Source organism: Notolabrus celidotus, chromosome 14 (assembly GCF_009762535.1).
Source record: "Notolabrus celidotus isolate fNotCel1 chromosome 14, fNotCel1.pri, whole genome shotgun sequence".
In the NCBI taxonomy this organism is placed as follows: Eukaryota; Metazoa; Chordata; class Actinopteri; order Labriformes; family Labridae; genus Notolabrus; species Notolabrus celidotus.
In genome coordinates, this window is record NC_048285.1 from 9,763,812 (window position 1) to 9,777,348 (window position 13,537).

General features: G+C 40.0%; 2 long non-coding RNA genes across 2 annotated transcripts in view; one reads left to right on the top strand and one right to left on the bottom strand.

The window, feature by feature from the left end:
* The window catches only part of LOC117825519, a 40,105-nt gene extending 36,420 nt beyond the window's left edge, over positions 1–3,685 (bottom strand). The window contains exon 1 of the long non-coding RNA XR_004633860.1: positions 3,303–3,685. This is a non-coding gene — a long non-coding RNA (uncharacterized LOC117825519). The remainder of the gene's footprint in view (positions 1–3,302) is intronic.
* On the top strand, positions 9–3,650 carry LOC117825520. The gene is made up of 2 exons (XR_004633861.1): positions 9–141; positions 3,339–3,650. It is a non-coding gene; the product is annotated as an uncharacterized LOC117825520 (long non-coding RNA).
* Positions 3,686–13,537: the final 9,852 nt, after the last annotated feature.

Genomic DNA, 13,537 nt, shown 5'->3' on the forward strand with positions numbered 1-13,537 from the left:
AGCACTGAGTCTGCCAAGGTTGCAAAACGGAGGCACCAGAAAAAAGAGAAACAAAAAAAAGAGAGAGAATTAGAGAGACGGTTTTAACAATTCCTGTTTGACACATCAGGCAGCTGCCAGGAGAGACAGCAATGGGTCATGGTGAGTAATCAGTAGAAGAAGAAAAAAACGCAAGTACACTTATTTCATGCAAATAGCATGTGCTAACATGGTCATTACTCCAGGCAATGCTACCTTAATGAGCTAGGCGGTGAGAACAGGTTACTGTTACTAATGAGTACCAGAGCAAGCGTAAGGTAAAGAAGGTTTCTTATGGGATGATGTATTTTATTTAAGTGAGAATCCATGCAATGCTGTCACATAGAGCCATTGTTATTTTGGAAAGGTTTACAAGCTGTGGCTCAGAATTGGAGCGGGTAATCCATTAATGGGTGTTTCCCAAAGAGTAGCCATTAGCAGAGGTGTATCCGTACGCGGTAAACACTTGGGGCTAAGGTCAAAGCTGCAGGTAGGTTCAGGGGGCAAGCTGCCTCAGAGACCTTTTACCCATTCACAGCAAATGTCTTTGAGACCCTTCATATCATTATTATTATAATAAGTATATTTATTCTAATTATTCCCCAACTGTCTTCATCATTTCAAACATTCTCACAATGACTGTTTCAAATGTTTCATATATTTAAAAAACGGTCTAATGGTACTATTTGATGTTATAGGGTAGGAATTGAAATGTGAATATGATTGGTACTGATAGGCAGTTGGGCACTTTACATAAAAGCCTCTGCTATCAGCGTGTGAATGTGTGGGTAAAAGGGCATTGTGACACGTGCAGTGTAAAAGCGCTTTGAGTGGTTAGTGGAGCAGAAATAACACTATATAAGTGCTGCTCATATACCATTCACCATTTAAGGCTGCCACAGTTTAGTCCAAATCAGAAGATCTGCTGTAGTGTCCTTGCTGCAAGCAACAAAGCACTAAGCAACACAATGCAACACAACACAATGCTATGCAGTGTGACTTCCTGTTTCCATTTCCATTCTGATTGCTCTAGAAGGCATGGATGAGGTGCCTGTGCGATACCTCATTTCACTTTGAAAATCTGAATACAGTGGAAGCTAGCTGAGAGAGATTGAAAGACAATCTTTTTTAATTTTCTTTTTCTTTCTTTCACATCAGAGCTTAATTAGCTTCTTTTACAAAATGGAAATAGCGGTGCATCAATAATATCTGGGTTTAAAGTGTTCTGACTCAATTCTTGTAAACTTCAGGGTCTGTCGAGGTCTTGAGTTTAATCGAGTATTGATTAATTGATTATTAAAGGGGACATATCACGCTTTTTTCATCAATATATATTGGTCTAAGAGGTCCCCAAAACATGTCTTTAAAGTTTATGCTCAAAAAAACACTTTGAAATCAGATTTTGGCATGCCTGAAAATCCCTCTTCTTCAGTCGTCCTCAGAACACTCTGTTTTTTCTCTGACCACGCCCCCTCCGGAAATGGATGTGCCTCGGCTCTCCAGCACGTTGATCTAATGTTTACATGTTGGCTGAATATACACGGCTGCTCAGAGATCGCGTTACTTCAACCCTCTGAATCTGATCCTGACGGAGAGGCGCCTGTAGCAGGACCTTTCTGAACGATTGGTCATAGATTTAGTGTTTCTTGTTGTTTTATTTATCAGTATGTAGACGTGTGTATTGGTACACAGCTACGAACATGTAGCTATGTGGTTATGCTAACTAGCGCTAGCACTTATCCATGATAAATAAAAATCATCCACTAGATCTTCAAATCTGCAGACGTGGGGAGTAAAACCGACCTCTGCCAGAAAGGCAGCAGGACCTTTTATGAAGGATTGGTCACAGATTTAGTGTTTCTTGTTGTTTTATTTGTCAGTATATCGACGTGTGTCTTGGTACACAGCTACAGCTACAGTTACAGCTAAGAACATGTAGCTATGTGGCTATGCTAATTAGCGCTAGCACTTATCCATGACAAATAAAAATCATCCACTAAATCTTCAAATCTGCAGACGTGGGGAGTAAAACCGACCTCTGCCAGAAAGGCAGCGGGACCTTTTCTGAAGGATTGGTCACAGATTCTGTGTTTCTTGTTGTTTTATTTGTCAGTATGTTGACGTGTGTCTTGGTACACAGCTACAGCTACGACATGTAGCTATGCTAACTAGCGCTAGCACTTATCCATGATAAATAAAAATCATCCACTAGATCTTCAAATCTGCAGACGTGGGGAGTAAAACCGACCTTTGTGTTTATTAAGACAGCCTACAACTAGCATGCCTCCCTCCTAAGCTCCTTGTTAGCACAAATTTGTGCAGTAATGAAAAACGGAGGGGGGATTCAGTATTATTTTATACAGTCTATGGGCTGAACAAGCTCCGAGCTCTGACTCCGTGACAGACCGGATATTGTTGTTACGTAACAAAAACACGGAAGTCTGAAACGGCTCGTTTCACACACATTTACAGAAAGGTGGAGAAATCAAAACAGGGGCAGAATGGATTTTTTTCATTCTCGGGGGGTTTGTAGACATGCCAGGGACACATATTTCAGGTAGAGAACCATTAAAAAGTCAATTTTGCATGATATGTCACCTTTAAGAACTTACTCAAAACACGCTTACTCAATTTTCCATCACCTGAAACAAACAGCATGAGGTCTCATATTACATTCAGCTATCAGGGAGGTGTTTTCTGATCACGTGAACATGCTTATTGTTCTCAATAAGAAGGAGTAGGTAGAAAACTAGACACTGTGAAAAGTACAAACATAGGAATGGATGTCTTCAGTTGATCACCTGGGCGGATAGCTATGTGGTTTGTTTATTTTGAACATGAGGTAAAGGTAGAGGTGTATGCAACCTTTCACCATCGGCTGGTCAACGTAACAGCATGTAGGTGTGGATACAGCTTTAAAACCCCTTTTAACTCAAATACTATGTGATGGTGAAAGAGACATCTCCATGTATAATAACCATCCAGGGTAAATTCTGATTCTCACTCACTATAAAGCATGCAATAACAAAGCATACACACAGTATCTCAGTTTGGGGACTTGTATTCAAGTTCCCATAAACTGAGAGAAAACACGTATGCAAAATAAACAGCAAAATAAAAGGACCAAGGATTTTGTATAGTGTTCAGACAAATATTTACCTGGGTGCACTCTTTAAAGTTTTCTAACAAGCTTGTGTTTTAAACTGTTGGCTCCCTTTAAAGTTGGAGCTCATGCAGACCAAACAGCTGTAGTCTCCATCAGGTGAAACGTAAACAACTCCTACCTTGTTGAAGTCCCTCTTGTGTTTCTCAATCTGCAGCAGCACAGCAACGATGAACAGCAAGGTCCAAACACCCGCCAGGGATACAGATGACCGTCCTTGATTTGGGGCTCTCACCGGCAACATCAGCTGGAGCTCCGCACGTCCACAGCTTCCGGTCGTCTGCACAGAGGAAGACCCGACGTCTCGGCAGCTAACTAACACAGCAACTCACTTTTTGCAGTGGAGAAACACGCTCCGTCTGTTGTAAACATTCATATAGGCCCATTCAAAAGCGACATAAAATGAGAACAGTTTGCAGTCCAACATGTGAAAAAAAAACTCAATAAACACAAGACAGCCTTTAACGAATTCTGCACGAGTCTCTGCGTCGTTCTGCAGCTCACTTCAGGTTCTCTCTCTTTACCGGAAGACGAACTTTCCAAAGTCATAACTTTTTAACAAAACCAAAATTACTTTTAAGCTTTTAAAATACTTTAACTCATATAAAATCATAAAATGTACATATTTCAACAGTAAATTATTTTTGCATCTAAAACTATAATTAAATGCAAATGAGCATAAACTTAATCTGTCGACTGAATATCTATCAGGCATTTTTATCATTAGCAGACAAAACCCCATGTGGTTTAGCAGAAAATAAAATACACAATATAACTGATATTTATCAGGTTATGACATGTACATTTGATGATTGCAGGATTGACAGGGTACATGCATCACTATCTCACCCAGCATACAGCATAACAGATCGAACAGGTCATTCTACAGACTAAATTTAAGAGCAGTAGTAGGCAGTACCTACTACCAGAAACTGCTTCTTTAGCATCCACTTATGATTTAAAAAGTGAAGAAATGGTTTATATTGAATTTTATAATTTTCCCAGCACCTAAAAACAGAGTTCCCCCCATCAAAAAAGAAGAAAAAATAAAAGGAGAAAGTTAGCGCTGTGCGTTGTGGGAAACAGTATGCGAGGGAGACTGGTCCGATGCATGCTGTGAAATTTTCCCGAACCAATACGACATCCGGGTAGTTTTGGCATACTGCAGATTTTGCTCTTTTTCACATACTACATACTACATACTGAATTTTGGCCAGTAGGCGAAAACGGCCACAGAGACTGAATACATGCTCACCAGACACAGGTGTGAAACAAGACACAGGTGAAACTAATGAGGTGCAATCAAAGTGGATGGAAACACCCAAGGGCAGAAGGTAAAACTAAACCACACACACACAGCAAGAACTTCAAAACAAAACAAGAAATAATAAAGACTAAAGAAAGAAGGATGAAAATACACAGGCAAGGAATACAAGAAGAACAATACAGATAAAAACAAAGGAAGAAACAAAACCCATGACATTTTGTTCAGATACCCTTTCACATCTATGACAGCGGGTTTTGAGGATAAAGTCACAAATTAATAAGATTGAAGTTGTAATCTTACAAGAACAAAGTTGTAATCTTATGTGAAAGAAGTTTTAATTACAGACTGTGTAGGAGGGTATATTGAAGGGGAAGACAGCTCTTAACTTATTAAAATAAGGGGTGTGGATCATCTTTTGAAGTACTACTGAACAGCTGAGGACAAACAGCAGTTGTAGCACAGGCTGCCTTATACCCTGCCCTCCATGGTATCAATGCAAGCATCTTTCAATAAATATTTTGTGTCGACTTGTTTATGTCTTTATTTGTTGAATGCTGAAAAAAAATTGCTGCACAACTAAATGTGTGACAGGTGGGTCAGAAGAAGGTGAAACTATAAGACAATGAAAAAAGGCTCACGCACACTGTCTCGTTTTATGCTGAGATATTTATTAAGTCACACAACGTTTCAGTCTAAAAGATCTTCATCAGTCATGCCTGATGGTAGACTGAAACGTTGTGTGACTCAATAAATATGTCAGCATAGAGAAAGACAGTGTACAAAAATAGATGTGTTACATTTAAATACGCAGAAAGCTAGTGCCAGCATGTGAATCCCAAATAGCTGATTATTGCAGAAGTCCTGGCTCCAACGAGGCAAATAGCCAGCTGTTTCAGATGGAACCTGGGATGGCTGATCGGTTTTCAAGGGAGGCCGGTGCCAACCCTCTGGACATTCCCCTGCGTACAGGGTGAACAGGACACCAATGCAAAGCAGAGGGGTCTTGTGTCACCCTGTCAGGGTTCTAATTTGCATAACCATCCCTTAACAATACATTATACATAAAAGATTTTGTTGAATAAATTGGCAGCCCAGCATTAAATTATGTTCAGATGGCTCCTGTTTCAGTGTCAGGTGTGCATTAATAATCTCTTTAACTCGTGGGTCACTTTTTCATGCATTAAATAATCTTTACATCCTTGTGTAAAGTGGGTGAGAAATGTGCTTCCTCATAGCTTCAGGGTGTAATCTGTCCTCAAAACACACACAGGAATTGTACCCCTGGGTTATGTAGCTCAGGGCTAGGCCTGGTTTTGCCTTGACAGTGATCCATTTTTTTTTAAAAGGATTCTAAAATTAATCAGTTTCCAGTGAAAAGAGGCCAAGATAGAATTGATAAATATAATGTTTTCTTGACTTGGATAAGCCTGCAGGCTGCATTTTGGACCTGTTGGGACAAATCTAGCTCAGGCGGGCATAAACGAGAAAGCATGTCTGACTCTCTTAACATCAGCAGGACATTAAAGAGACTGTTTCTGTGATATTTCTTCATTTGAGAAAGCAAGTGGTCAAAAGCCCATCATTTGGGCAGCAATACAAAATAATTAATGTTACAAAATTTTCATTTTGGCTGACCGAAAAACATTTGGAGTTTAGAATTGCCCTCATGCATTTATTCACATTCATCTGGTTTTATAAAACTCTGTTTGTGTCTGAGTTTTTACCCTTATGGTGACATCACAGGCCATTTTAGTCCTGACGTTTACAAAGATTCAGAAATTTAGAATCCTAGGAATCGCACAATACACTATGTAGTAAACTCAGAGCAAATATTACTTTGTGCATGTGTGCATATGCGTGCACGTGCCAGATGTGTGCATGTGTGCGTGGGTGCATGTGTTTGTGTGCTTTTGTGCACACATCTATGTCCATGCTAATTAATTGGGACAGGAACCAAGGGAGAGTGGATCTCCAGCTGCTCCTTCCCGCTTCTGTGCCCCTGGGTTAACCCAGTCCTCTTAGACCAATACACAAGCATGCATTTATGTACACACACACACCCAGAAACACACATACAAATGATGAAGAGAGACGAGGGAAAGAGGGGGAGGGTGTCAACGAGAGAAAAAGAAAAAGAGTTTAAGACTGATAGTTTAGATGTGGCAAAATGGGAATCAAAAGTGACATTTGGAGCTCCACATAGACCACTCAACTTGCCTTCAGAATCTTGTTGAGAAAGCAGCCCCCAGGATACTACTATGGCAGCATGGTACTGAATACAAAACTGCTCTAGACTACGACTGTTCACTTTGGATACAGTGATCAATGGTACTTTGACTTTGGGCTTCCTGCTGGCCACAACATCGAACTGAAGATAATTATAGCCTGTGAAGCACTCCGTTAGATTTCAGTGGGCCATCAAACAATTATGTTTTTTAAGTTTTGTCAATATGGTGTCCATTTGTTCAGAGATTAGTCATTACTCACTCATCCAGTGATCCTAGATTAACTCGGCAGCATTTGCACTTCTCAGGAGTCGTTTGATTGCCTTTTCTGTTTCATACAGATCCTGTATGCATGATCTCATTGATTGAAAAGCATATGACTTTCAACAACTTCTTTGATTCAGAGTCAACTACAGGTCTGAGGCCTTACGCTCACTCCAAAATAGAGCTCTGTCGGCTTCTGTGATGGGTTACCTGCTGACATCGGTCTGATTAGCTGCACCTGCATGCTTAGCTGGCAGGTGGTATAGGTGATTGGTGATATTTCAGTTCAATCCGACACAAATGCACATTATTTTTGACTCGTCAGCTCAGCCGTCTGGGAGGTTTTTTTTCAAAGTGAGATGTGTCATTCAAAAGCGCAGCGCTGTCGTAATTTTGGATCACAGCCACAGCAGGAAGAAGCTGAAGAGGCTTAACCAGGGTGTGCAAATAGCAGGCATTAATTCTGACAGCTCTAGTTTTTAGATTTTGTTGTGGTAATGGAGACATTTGGGAAGATGTGTTTATTTTGGTTTCAACTAATGTTACGAATTTGGCTCATGTCTTTCACTTGAGGTTAACATTCAGATATGGTTGGAGAAGGACAAAATTATGATGCACATCAAGATACGAACTGTATTTGAGTTCAGAGTTCAGAGGTCAGTCAGGGTATCATCACTCATTTTATTTGTGTCACCTTGTAATTATGAAGTACGTCTCCACTGACCTGCGTGTGCTTTGCAGGATAGACACTGAAAAAGGATTGAAGTTGGATAACCAAATATAGTAAACATGCAATGGACACATGTGACAAAAAGGTATACAACTGGCAATATAATAGTAGAAAGGACTGAAGCTTTTTTCAACACAAAGATAGAGCTGACTACTCTCTAATCAATACCAGTTTTTATTTCTATTACAACTGAACCGTTTTTTGTATCACTATATTTTACCGCTATTACTAATAGCAGGTCTTCTGCAGTGCTACCACACCAGGGGGAAAATGTTCCAACAGTTTCACTTTCAGAAAAACCCAGAGATCAAACTGGCATCTGCTACTCTGCCATACTAGTCACTTGGAAATTTAAAGAGAGGCTTAAATAATTGATACATTTAAATTAGATTAGGCTCAAAACTGGAACATGCTTGTCTGTGTGAGTGAGGAGTAGTAGAGGAATGTAGATCCGATGATGCAAAAGGGATGCCTTTGTCAAAAAAGTCTGCAATGTCATATGAGTCCTCATGATTCTTGAATTTGTTTGTTTAAGGCACCACATTTTCCAGCAGACCACATCACACCTGGTTGCAAACATCCCCAGTGCCAGCCTGAGGTCAGGGTTGATGGAACCAGCAAGCACCCTGAAGTACACTTCCCAAGACTGAGTAGTGAAATAGCCCCACAACAACCTCTTGATCGTTTTATATATTAGCAGCCAGCATCCCCTCCACGGGAACAGTCCCAGACCTCCAAACCTGAAACTAAAAGACGTGTCAGCCAAGACAACCTATCAAGCTCTAAAGCCTTCAGCATAACATTGAGAATCACATCCATACCTGCAGCCCTGTCACTGAGAAACTCCTTCAATACACCAGCAGATCACTGCCAATGATATGCATGGGCAAGGCTGCAGCTGGAATTGAAGTTTAATCCAAAGGCAACTGAACTAGGTTGAATCCAGTTAAGTTTTAAATGAGAGGCAAAACTTCTTTAAGAATCTCAACCAAGTCCAGTTGCCTTTGAATTAAACTTTGAATTACCATGACCTGGATAACTGAGAGCTTTCACAGACTTCCGCTCTTCTAATCATGCCTTCTCGTCAGAGGATGAGCTGTTTGGGTTTGTGCTGTTTGAGCAGTGTTTTTTCTATTTCTCATTGATATCCCCACTTTGTCAGGATCAGCAGTTCTGCTCCCTGGTAGGAAAACAACATAAGCCAAGCCCTGCTCTCCCATCTTGAGTCATCTGACATTTTTCCTTAAAGCTACAGCCCTCTGGAATACGCAGCACCAGCTGCTTCAGGAAACACCCAGGCTGCTCCAAGGTTACCACCGCAACCTACACCATGAGCAAACACACACTTTCAATGAAAAATAACCTCTTAACCTAATTCTTTTAACACTGAATAGTTTTGCATTTCACAGGTAAGCTACATTAACATGTGACCATTATGGTGACAGTATCAGGCAATCCCCTTATGTTACATTGCTCCTCTCTGGCCAACACATGCCGCTCCAGATCCAATGATATGACAACAAAGTCAGACCACATTTGTCTGTATGCACTACATCCAGGCCTTTGCTTTTCTCATGCTAAATTAACCATTTACCCCTTTCCTCTTCTCTGTGGGGAGATACTGGTTTCTGCATTGAGTGTTGTTTAAAAGCAACCACATTTGCAATTTTTTCATAGTCTTAGCAGGTCACTTTGAAGGAGCATAACAACAGATGTTGAAAAAAACAAACACTTAAAGGGATAGTTCAGTTTAACTAAAAATGAGCGAATCTGATATGATGATGCCAAGATGCTTACTGTGGACACAAAGACAATTTTATGAGCTGGGGTGTACAGAGGAAGAAAGAGACTCAGACAGCCAAAAGAAGAGGGGAGAAACTTGTCTGCTAACTGGACAGCAGGGGAGATTTCAAGTTCCTCGGTGGTAAAAATGTGTAAACAGCGAACCCATGCCCACAAACTGAGAGAGCTTACAGCTGTCGTCAATGGTAACAGCAGGACTTTAAGACTTTTCAGGAGTCAGAGGATACCAGTGGATAACATACAGCTGCAGTCTGCATCACTCACCAACCACAGTGACACAACCATACTGACTCCCTTCAATATTCAGAAGTTAAATCAGGTATTCAGAATGACACAAAATTCATATTATATGTATGACGAATGGGTTAAGCACTGCACACCTGAAAATAGAGCGTTCACTTACACAGAGAATAGTGTTTGTTGTTAGTTTGTTAGAATTAGTTAAGTTATACGGTAAAGCCGACCCCGTCTGAAGAGGTTGATAGCCTAGCTTCCGTTCTACCCCACCGGACATTCAAAGCATTTGGCTGCACTACGCTTTGAATGTCCGGTGGGTTATTGCAGTCAGATGGGGCAAAACTGTGGCACTGATAGAACATTATACACTTCATGTGGTACCAAAACTTGTGTCACGATGGGAAAAATGAGAAAGAGGCCCCATGTGCAGACTGAAATAAAAAGGATTTAATAAACAAAAGAGCAACAAAATTTTACCTCAAAAAAACCCACTAGAAACACAAACACAGGACGACACGGTAAGACTTGACATAACACATAACAATGAACAGACACATAAGGGAGGATACACAGAGACTAAACACACACACTGGGTAACAAGTACGGGGACACAGGTGAGATCAACAAGGCACAGGTGTGGACAATCAAAACGGAGGGAAAACACAGGAAGTAAAACTAAACTTAACACACTGGGATCATTTTCCACAAAATAAAACCGAAATCACTAGACTATACACAAACATGATGGTATACAAAAAAGGAGAACGTATAACCCAAGGGGAAAATCAACACATGAAACAAGAGACAATAGAAACTAAATAAACCTGAAGAAAAACAAGAATAACCAAAAATCACTAAAAGAAAACTGAGAACAGACCAAACCGTGACACTAAGAGCCTACACAAACATGTTAAAGATCCAGTGAGATGTTTGGAGTCATGGTTTTTGTTTAAGATGCAGAATAAAAATAATGATGATACCATTACGTAACTCGCAAGAGCGGACAACACCATAAGCAATGAGACTGACAGTTTTGTTATAGTTATTTTAAATGCACATAACCACTGCTGAGAGGTAGGTGTTACAGTATTGCTGCAGAAACAACCTCTTTTTTTTTTTTTTTTTTTTTTTTTTTTTACATTTCTCTGGGAAAGATTTACATTAGACTGTTTAAGGACAGCAGGGTGAGAAAACACGACTCACACATTTGCTGTCCACATTTTTTGTCCACAGAGGCGCTAAAATTGAAAACAAGAGTTCCTCACAGGACGTCCTAACACCCAATTACACACATTAAATATTTAAATGACTGAAAAAATGCCAAAAGAAAGTAAATTGGTGTCCTTTATCGTGGAGGATACAGGACTCCTCAAGAAAGTTAGGTAATTAGCATGAAGATTAATTAAGTCCAGAATTAATTACCTTCGTCATGAACAGAACCTGAGATAAGTAATTTCAGCACGTAACATGCACAGCAGCATTTAATGGAGTGCAAAGAAGTGGTGGTTATTTCATTTCTTTGATACTGTTTCATTATTGAACATAACATGAAAAAAAAAAAACAGATGTATCAAAAAATAAAACAGGCAGCCAAAGTAAGCGGCCATTTTCTTTAGTGCAAGAAGGACAGATTGACTTTGACTTTACTTTTGGCTAGCCCCAGTCTAAGCAAATTATCAATTCTAACATGAAAGCATCCTGTCAAAATATGAAATGTCAATCTGTACATCTATTCCAAAGGGTAGGAAATCATGAAAATTAAAGGATTTTTTTTAATTTTTTTTTATGCAGTTTAGTAAATAATTAAGTTTTACATAATTAATTATCTGAGCTCTAAAGTACAAAGTTTATCAAAACTTAGAAGATGTTTTAAAATGCATCCCGAGTCTTCTGGCTTCTTTGACGCCTCACAAAGTCAACCTCCTATCATGACCCAGAATCACACCATAGGCAAAGCTATTCTGCAGACAACCAAAACATGATTAATTATTGCCTTGCTCCTGGTCCAGGTTATACAGGGTGCAGCACATTCCATTACATGAGAGCACTTTTAGATCTTGAGCCCACAGGATTACGCTTAGAAGCCACCAAGATGTAAAGCAATACTGGCTTAAGTATTATTCAATTCTCTGCCTCAAGATAAGGAGGTATACTGTCTGCCCAGCTTGCTGCTCTCTCTCACACTCATTTTCTCTGTCTCTTTTTCTCTCATATGGATCGTTTCACATAAAAACACAGAGCCGTCAGCCTCTCGCCAAGGTCCTTTTCATTGCCCGAAGCCAGCAAAGAGGCAGCTAATCAAGGCCCTGTCGCTCATCTGCTTACTGTAGCACTTTTTCTCCCTCTTGTACAGGATGGAATAAATTCAGGTGTGTCAGATATGGTCTCCTTTTGAGGAATCTGTAGGGAGGTGTAATACGTAATTCAAAGGAAACTGAATTACTAAATATGTGTGGCCACCGTATAACTGAGCCAATTGATGATTTCTCCTGAGACGCTGGCTCTTATTTAATCATGTCTGGCTTAGACTAGTTTCCTTTTACCACCCCTCTATTTCCTCTCAAATTAAATAAGTGATCTACTTTAGCTCAGACTGTTGCTTTTAGTTTAAGAGAAGACTACATAACTACACTAGCTGGGAGGAGGTGTAACTATGTCATTAAACTGCCTGTGCCTTTTATGGGAATGGCTAAAAAAAGTGGGTGAAGTTCATAGAAATCAGCAGAAAGGGCCAGTAGATGAGCTTCACTGCTTCTAATGACAGCATCATCTATCACTGTCATTCAGCGCTCAGGGAGAAGAAGGCTTGAATCTCTCTGAAGTTAGCCTAAGATGGCGGAAACTGAGCTTATAGTACAGAGAGAGCTTTGTTCTCGAGGTGCACGAGGGAGAAGTAAGACAGAAATATGACAAATAAATACAGAGGCATACATTATGGCGTAAAAAGCTGAGTGTACAGAAGCTTCATTACTGTCAAGTATAAAACTTAGGACATGTTTTGAAATCACTGCTCTTTGGGATATGATGAGACCTCTGGTTGCCAATTTTGTAATAGTTATTTTACGTTGCATGTCATATGAAGGATCAAAATTTGATTTTGTAAAAGAAATAAGTGTTGTATGGCATTTGCACTGTCAGTCACCAAACAACATAAAACCTGTGTACAAAATACACAGTGTCACTACCATGACATTGCTTACGAATGAATGTTGTTAAGAGCTCTCTTCCCTTAATTAGAGTTTTCGCTTTGGAATATCTTTTAGACAGGCGGAAAAAAACATGGCTTTATGAAACCATCCACTTCTGGCGGTATTTTTAACATTTTCTGTACGGTCATTACTCAAGCCTCTGTATTACAAGCAGACAGAGAGAGGGAAAAAAAGAGAGAATTGACCTCTTGAACATGTGGGTGGGCATTACCACATTGAGAGGTGGTTGACAGGTACAAAAGGCTTCAGCTTACTCCAAAAAGTCGATTAGATATGAGAAAAAAAGGGACAACACATTATAATGCAAGTGCACATAACAAGCCCAAAACACATCATAGTGGAAAAGGCCGGGCAATTATTCACAGTAGCTCTGAGTCTATTTCAGAGAGACCAGCAGAGACAGAAGAAAAGATTTATTTTATTTAATGTTCCCCTTAAGCTCACAATGCTAGTACGCACGCAGACTTTTATTTATCTGTATGTAATAATAACAGTAAGATCCCGCGCAGCATGACAGATCCATCATCACTCTTCTCTGAGCTTTCGTCTGGATTTACAGTCAACACGACCTGATGAGTGAAGCACTCCCCTGTGTCAGCAAACAGTTTCATTGAAGAACAA